General features: G+C 41.3%; 1 pseudogene; it reads left to right on the top strand.

The window, feature by feature from the left end:
• Positions 1-286: 286 nt before the first annotated feature.
• LOC147416631 (uncharacterized) lies at positions 287-2,458 on the top strand (annotated as a pseudogene).
• The last annotated feature ends 5,314 nt before the right edge of the window (positions 2,459-7,772 follow it).

Here is a 7,772-nt window from a genome sequence, read left to right on the forward strand (position 1 = left end):
ATCTGGCAGCACTTCTCTAGTTAGTGCCTCCTTTATAAGCCAGCAAGTAAAAGCACAGGTGGAGCAGATTCTAGATGCAAAAAGGGATGCATTAAAGGTTTTGAACACAACATTGGATAATGTGAGAGTAGAGCTACAAGACAGGAACCAAAATATGTGGAAGATACAAGGGACATCTTCAGCTGCGGCAGTGCTTCAAGGGCAATCGCAAGAGCTCCAGATATTGTGGTCCAGCATGAAGGGAGTTGTCGATACTGACCCTGATTTTTTGGTGATTGAAGGCAAGATGGCTGCTCTAACTAGTGCACTCACAGCTCTTGGGGCCGATGCAAGCAGCTCGAACATAAGAGATGAGGTGGATCGTCTCCAGGTATGTGTCGACCAAGTCAAGGTAGGATTTTTGTTTATGTGGTAATGCCCTAGGCACTTGACATGGTACTCTCTTCTATTTAGGTGGTTTTGTTTGCCATGCCAGTTATTTCTATTTATGTGGTAATGCCCTAGGTACTTGACATGGTACTCTTTTCTATTTAGATGGTTGTTTTTGTCATGCCAGTTATTTTTGTTATGGTGCTAAGTGCCCAACATACCTGACATGGTAGTTTTTTCTATTGTGGGATTCTATCATGGTAATAGTGCCCAAGGTACTTGGCATGGTAGTTTCTTTTTACATTCTTTTTGTTACGGTGACATTGACCAAGGACTTTTCCATGGTGGTTTTTTTTGCTACGAGTATTTGTTTTTTCCATGGAAGTTTGTCTATTATTGTGGTACTTGTCATGGTAGTTTTTTTCTACCATGACAGGTGCAAGGGTCATGGCTATTTTTCCAGGTATCATGTAATGGCCAAAATGCCTGTCATGGTACTTCGTTTAATCATGGTGGTGTTTTTTTCATGGCAGTATTTCCTGCTATGGTACTTTTCTTTTGCTATTGTTGTAGTGCTCAAGGTACTTTTCTACTATCCATGGTATATGTCATTACCTTAGAGGTTTTTTGGAAAGCCATCTCTGTTATGGTGGCAGTGCCCAAGGTACTTTTTCATGGTTTTTTTTGCTATGGTTGATTGTTTCTTTAAGGAAGTTTGTTGCTATTGTGGTTGTGCCCAAGGTACTTGTAAAGGTAGTTTTTTCTATTAAGGTGGTTGTACGGTCATTGCTTATTAGTGTGTAGTGTCCAAGAAACTTGTCATTGTACTTTGTTTTTGGTCATGGTGGCTTGTTTATCATGATAGTCTTTCCTGTTATGGTAGTAGCTTTTGCCTTGATGATTTTAAAGGAATGGCAGTTTTTTGTTATGGTGGTTGTGTCCAAGGTACTTTTCTACTTGCCATCGTATTTTTAATTGCCTTGGCGGTTTTCTGGAGTGTCCAAAGTACTTTTTTATGGTAGTTTTTTCTGTTAAAGGTACTTGCCATGGTACTTTGTGTTGTAATGGTGGTTCTCATATCTAATCCCTGTGGGCCTTTTGTTCTTCATTTGTCATGCAGAAAGAAGTGACTGACTTGGAAGCATCAGCGAGTACGTGTGTGCAACATATCAACTTTTGTGAGAGCATGTTGGAGCAGGTGAAGGCTGGTGACACAATGTTACTGCTTCCGACAGCTGGCCAGCACTTGCGCCACTTGCAGGCTACACTCTCTGTTCCAGGACTATGTGTTGCATGTGTTCTTGCATTCATGGCTTCCCATGTGGTTTGTGTATACACGCTAGCATGTGGTCATGCATACCATGCTCTGTGTTTTGCTGCTTGGCTTGGATCAGAGACGGTATGTGCGGACGCCTCTTGCAAGAGTAGTATTCCAGATTCACTTAAATCAATGCTCCTGCATACAAGTAGGTTACCGTTGCTTCCAATCTCATATAAATCCAAGAACAGTTCAGGTTGCCTTCAAGTATCTGCTGATTGCGCAAGCGTGAACTTCACTGATGTGCTTACAGGTTCTGGCCATATTCCTTGTGTGGCACCGATACAGGATGATTTGCCAAAGGTTGTGCTACAAGCTACTCCTGAAGCCCATAGTGTGTACTCCAGTGAGGACACTCCAGCTGTGAAGGTAGACCCCCCTGCAAGCACAGCAGCAGTTGAGCCACAACCAAGCAAAAGCAGTCCAAAGGAAGATGCAACGGTTGACGATGCGGAGGCAATAGCGCAAGAGGGAGTGGATGCAGTGCAACGCATGGTAGCTGGTGATGAGAATCCAGATTCTCCCATCTTTCTGAGTGACATGGTGAAGGTGTCAAAGAAGCGCAAGAAAAACAGTGATGGTAAGTGGTAATGGTATTGGACTTGTCAACTTCTATGCAATGTCTGCATGGGGCTGATGTGTTGTTTTATGACATAGGTGGATCTTCCAAAAAGAATAGACCTTCAGAGTCCACACGTTCAAAGCACCATGCTCATCATGCAGATGGAGATATGGGAGAGAGGGAAGCACCCAGATCACCTCCTGCCGTGAAGAAGACTCCCAGAAAGAGTACTCCCCTCCGCAATCCTTCTAGTGTTTCCCACCCCCCCAAGCCTCAAGTTTGCAAGAAATTGTGACTCTTCAATTGTAATACAAGAATCTGTGATTCTTGATTTTGAATGCAAAAGAAACTTTTTTGTCGGCCTCTATGTTTTTGTCGCTTTTATGTTTCATAAGCACAATGTCTATGTTTTTGTCGGCCTCTATGATTTTGTCGCTTTTATGTCAAATATTGCCTCGTGTTTATTTTTCAATGTTGAATGTTGTCTTTTACAGAGTTTCCAAAGGAAAAGGGGACCCGCAAGCTGCCCGTAGAGGAAATCATCATCATCACAGATCCCCCAAAAGTACATTCCCCCAGCTATCTCCTCCTTGCCATATGATGATCCAACCCGATCAGCCCTCATATTAGATCTTAATGGTGTACTTTGTCTTACATGTACACCTAATAAGCATGACCCTTCGTCTGTCCCCGATATTGAAGCTACATCATATGTCAAGCATGAGGAGGCAGATGGCAGGTACCTGTTTGTTCCGAAAGATGCACAGGATTTTATTGCATGGGCTGTGACATGGGCAAATGTCTACATATGGAGCAGTGCAATGCTCAGCAGAGTGGGCTCAAGAATTCGAAGATGTTTTCCCCAGGTTCACAGTTATATTAGTGGATGGGCTGGACAGCAATTATGTGATGTGGATAGTTACTGTTTTGGTGGTGGAAGGCCAGCATTTTTCAAGGTATTGCAGAATTTTTTGGCGAAGCTGCAGCGGTATGATACCAGCAATGTCCTTTTAATTGACAACAGTTCCTATAAATGTCATTATAATCCTTGTGGTACTTACATCATAGTGCCTGGTATTGAGCACCCTCCAGCCAATACTTGTCAAAAGATCTAAAGGCTTGGCTAGAAGGGTGGCAGCATGCTACAGATCTTCGTGCCTTGGCGGACACATTCGGCAACCAAAACCTACTAATGATGACTAGTATGTATTCACATCAATTGCAAAAGGGTTTGAAAAGACATCGTATGATGCGTACTTATGTGGGTCACAGCTCATGCCCATAGAGTGCAAGCGACGATGCTGTCCCTTGATTTTTTTTAGGATGACAGATCCTCTATGTACCTTTTGTAACTAAACTAAACCCGTGCCAGAACCTTGTATATTTATATGCTACTTTCCATGTGGAAACCAATTTTTTCGCTTCATTTTGATTGCCATTATAACTCATGTAATGACTTGATGTCAAATTATTGAAGATGTAATATATTCCAACTGGTTAGATGCGTTGTCTTTGTGTCCCAGCATTGAAGTGTTATTTTTTTTATTCAAGTAGTTTAAGACTGTTTAAGTGTCCAAGCATTGAAGTGTTATTTTTCTGATTCTGTTATTGTTTCCCAATTTAAAACAATTACAATGTAAGGTACTTTGGGTTGGCATACCAAAACTTAATAGATTGTTGTGTACAAAAATCACCAAGGGACTACCTATAAGGTACTTTGGACTGGCATACAACAACCTTTACAAGTCCTTGTTTCCTACATAGTTTAATACAGTTTCCACCTGTGAACTACTTGTAAGGTACTTTTGGTTGTCATACCTGTAAAGAACCTATAAGGTACTTTAGGATGGCATACAACTTTTACAAGTCCTTGTTTCCTACATACTTTAAGATAGTTTCCACCTGTGAACTACCTGTAAGGTACTTTTGGTTGTCAGACCTATAAAGAACCTATAAGGTACTTTGGGCTGGCATATAACAACTTTTACAAGTCCTTGTTTCCTACATAGTTTAATACAGTTTCCACCTATGAACTACCTGTAAGGTACTTTTGGTTGTCAGACCTATAAAGAACCTATAAGGTACTTTGGGATGGCATACAAAAGGTTTTACAAGTGCTTGTTACTTACATATCTTAACATACAGGTACCACTTGAGGACTACCTTAAAGGTACTTTGGGCTGTTAGATAAACTTTTAGAAGTGCTTGTGAACTACCTGTAAGGTACTTCAGGCTGATAGACAGATACTTTGTGTTCCAGAATTGAAATGCTATTTTTGTTACTCAAGTAGACAAAAGAGTTTACAAGTACTTGTTTGGACTAGCCTGCAAGAGGTTTTGAAACCTATGAAAGGCTCTTATAAAAACCACCTGTGGAATAGTTTCATGGTACTTTGAAGCTAATTACCGGTACTTCTACAAGTTACTTGGGCAACAACCTATATCACTATTGGCATACTGTTGTACACATTTTCGTATACTTCTGCAGCGAGTTTGAACTTATGTGGCTCTCCTTCTAAGGGTTCCAAGGGTATCTTAATCGATCTAACCAAGTGTGATGCAAGAAGCACTTTTGGTTGACTAGCAGGCATGTAATAGATATGCTCGGCACCTTCCACTAGCTCGTAATAGTACCCCTCAACCAAATAGCTCCCTGTAGAAAGTATGTTTCCCCAGGAATCACTCAAGGCTCTTGTTGTTTTGTACTTCTCCTGTGAGCACCTCAAAAGGTAGAAGTCAGCTCCATCTTCATTGGCATTGGTGGCAAAGGCATCACCGATGCATAGAGCATCACTAATTGCATCATGATGCCCACCATACATTGGCAGATCTAATCCTTCGTCATCGCTAAAATATTCACTTTCTACATTGTCACCATCCAATGCCTCAAGGGTTAGATACTCCCAGTACTCAACATGTGTGCTGTTCAAGCATCGCCTCCAATGCTGGGACATACAAAATTCACAAAAACAAGCGAGAATTCTGGAATGGAGTGCACACTTGTCACTCTTGGAGTATCCATTGACACAGTGTATTGATCGTGAGCCTTCAACTCGCTTGCAATTCCACTTCTTCTCCCTTGGAACCTCAGTTGCTTGGACCTCCCAAAAAATCCTATTCACCCCTGTGTGACCACTTTCATCATTAAATTTATGCTTCAAGCACACTTCATGTGCCATGCATCAGCCTTTAACTGCTCATGTGTTAAAGCCCTCTTAACAACTGTCCCTGCCCCATCATGCTCCCCTTTGTCGTGGCCCGAGGCAAAGAAACTCCACAGCATTTCAATGCCAGTCAAACCATAGTACCTAAAACAATGACCCACCTTCAATGCTGGGCAGAAACAAATTTTTGGAAACTTTTCATCAGAGGTGGAATAAAACCTGGCGTACCTTGACACGAAGAAGAACGGTCTAGATGACTTGAATTGAGCAGCACATCCATCTGACCACACCCAGTGCCTCTTCAAGAAGTTGAATCCCTGATTTTGAAGCCAAACACTATGCAGTTGCAAGCAATGTTGCACAAAGAGCGTGTCATGATCTTTGTCATCAGAAATGTAAAAATGTGTATATTTTAACACCTGGTCTTTCTCGTCTCGAATGTATGTAATGTGCACCAAGATGGGGACTTGTGAAGAGTACCAATGCATTGACTGGATTTCATTTTGCTCCTTAAATGAGTAATTTTCCGCAAAGTCAATAACAGAGACCACTACATCTCTAGGAAACCTATGAATGCAATCTTTGAAGTGCTGAGATTGCCACCGGGCAATAAAATTGTGTCGGATGTAAGTGGTCAGATGCTTTTGAAGAAAAGTTGTGAAATCCTTGCATCCATTTCCTTCATCAAAAGATCCTTGCGCTTCTTGCCTTGAGAATGGGTTTGAGGCAACGTCTTCAAACACCTTAACAGAAATTTGGGCTGCACTTTCAAGTGTTTCGTTTGGACAAAGCAATAATCTCTTCGACCCACATTGAGGGACATTCTCCCTTCAAGAAAGTCAACTTATGAATGCGGAAGTCCATTGATTTTTCACATAACACACTTTCAGTCAATGTGCTTACACTAGTGTATGTGATACATGGCAGCTTACACTTACTTGGAGCCTCTTTTGCAAGCATATAGCACACATGCAACCACACCCATCGTCGTGCATGCCTGATCTTACTTTGTCTCATGTGGTTGAATGCTTCCTTGAGATATATCATCTGAATATGGGCAATACAGCAGCACGTGTAACGGTCCTTCAACTTACAAACAAACCAGGTTTCAATCCCTCAAAACATCTGAGTGAGATCTTGATTTGTGGATATTGCATTTGGAACCTCATGTAAAGCTCACCCTGTGCAAGAAAAAATAAAACCCATCAGAGGCTTAGACTTTTTTCAAAGTAAAAGCTCTGTGAGGTATTCAATGATTTTTTCTACCTCCAAAGTACCTAGAGCACCTCTTTAATATCATGGTACTTCCATGACTGCCTTTGGAATGAACTCTATGGTACTTTCAAGACTACCGTTGTGAGGTATTTTAGACTCTTTCAGAGATCCAGAGTACCTAAAGATCCTCTTTACTGTCATGGTACTTCCATGACTACCTTTGAAAGGAACTCTATGAACTTTTTCTACCTCCAAAGTACCTAGAGAACCCATTTAAACTCACATGGTACTTTCAAGACTACCTTTGCAAGGTATTCTAGACTCTTTCAAAGATCCAGAGTACCTAAAGAGCCTTTATACTATCATGGTACTTCCATGACTACCGTTGAAAGGAACTATGTGACTTTCTCTGCCTCCAAAGTTCCTAGAGAACCTCTTCACTCTCATGGTAAATAACTACCTTTGAAAGGTCGAGAGTACCTAAAGAGCATCTTTCAAGACTCTTTCAAAGGTCCAGAGTACCTAAAGAGCCTCTTTACTGTCATTGTACTTCCATGACTACCTTTGAAAGGAACTCTATGAACTTTTCTACCTCCAAAGTACCTAGAGGACCCATTTAGACTCGCATGGTACTTTCAAGACTACCTTTGCGAGGTATTCTAGACTCTTTCAAAGATCCAGAGTACCTAAAGATCCTTTTATACTATCATGGTACTTCCATGACTACCTTTGAAAGGAACTCTATGACTTTTCTCTACATCCAAAGTTCATACCTATGAAAATTTAGGAGCATACATGTGAATCATCAAGCAAATGTATTGGATGCTTTATGTAAGATTTTTTGCCCAATCGTTTTCGACACACATCTTTTTTGTTTGGCGACACTCTTGTCTGTGTCTGCCAAAAGGAAAAACAAGGTCTTTTGTCGCTTGTGTGACGGTGGAACTTTGAGGTACTTGAAGACTACATAATTGCAAAGGAAATGCGCCAACCTCAGCCTGTTTTAACCTTGAATTGGCTGCTGCAAAGTTTTGCAGATGCAATCCAGTAAATCTGGCCATCTTGGAGTTGCTAATAGGCCTTGATGGATCTCCTTCACTATTCACCAACATCATGCAAACAGCTCTTTTAATCTTCGGCTCCT

The sequence above is a fragment of the Adiantum capillus-veneris genome, unplaced genomic scaffold (assembly GCF_014529385.1).
Source record: "Adiantum capillus-veneris isolate H3 unplaced genomic scaffold, ASM1452938v2 Hic_scaffold_727, whole genome shotgun sequence".
Lineage (NCBI taxonomy): Eukaryota > Viridiplantae > Streptophyta > Polypodiopsida > Polypodiales > Pteridaceae > Adiantum > Adiantum capillus-veneris.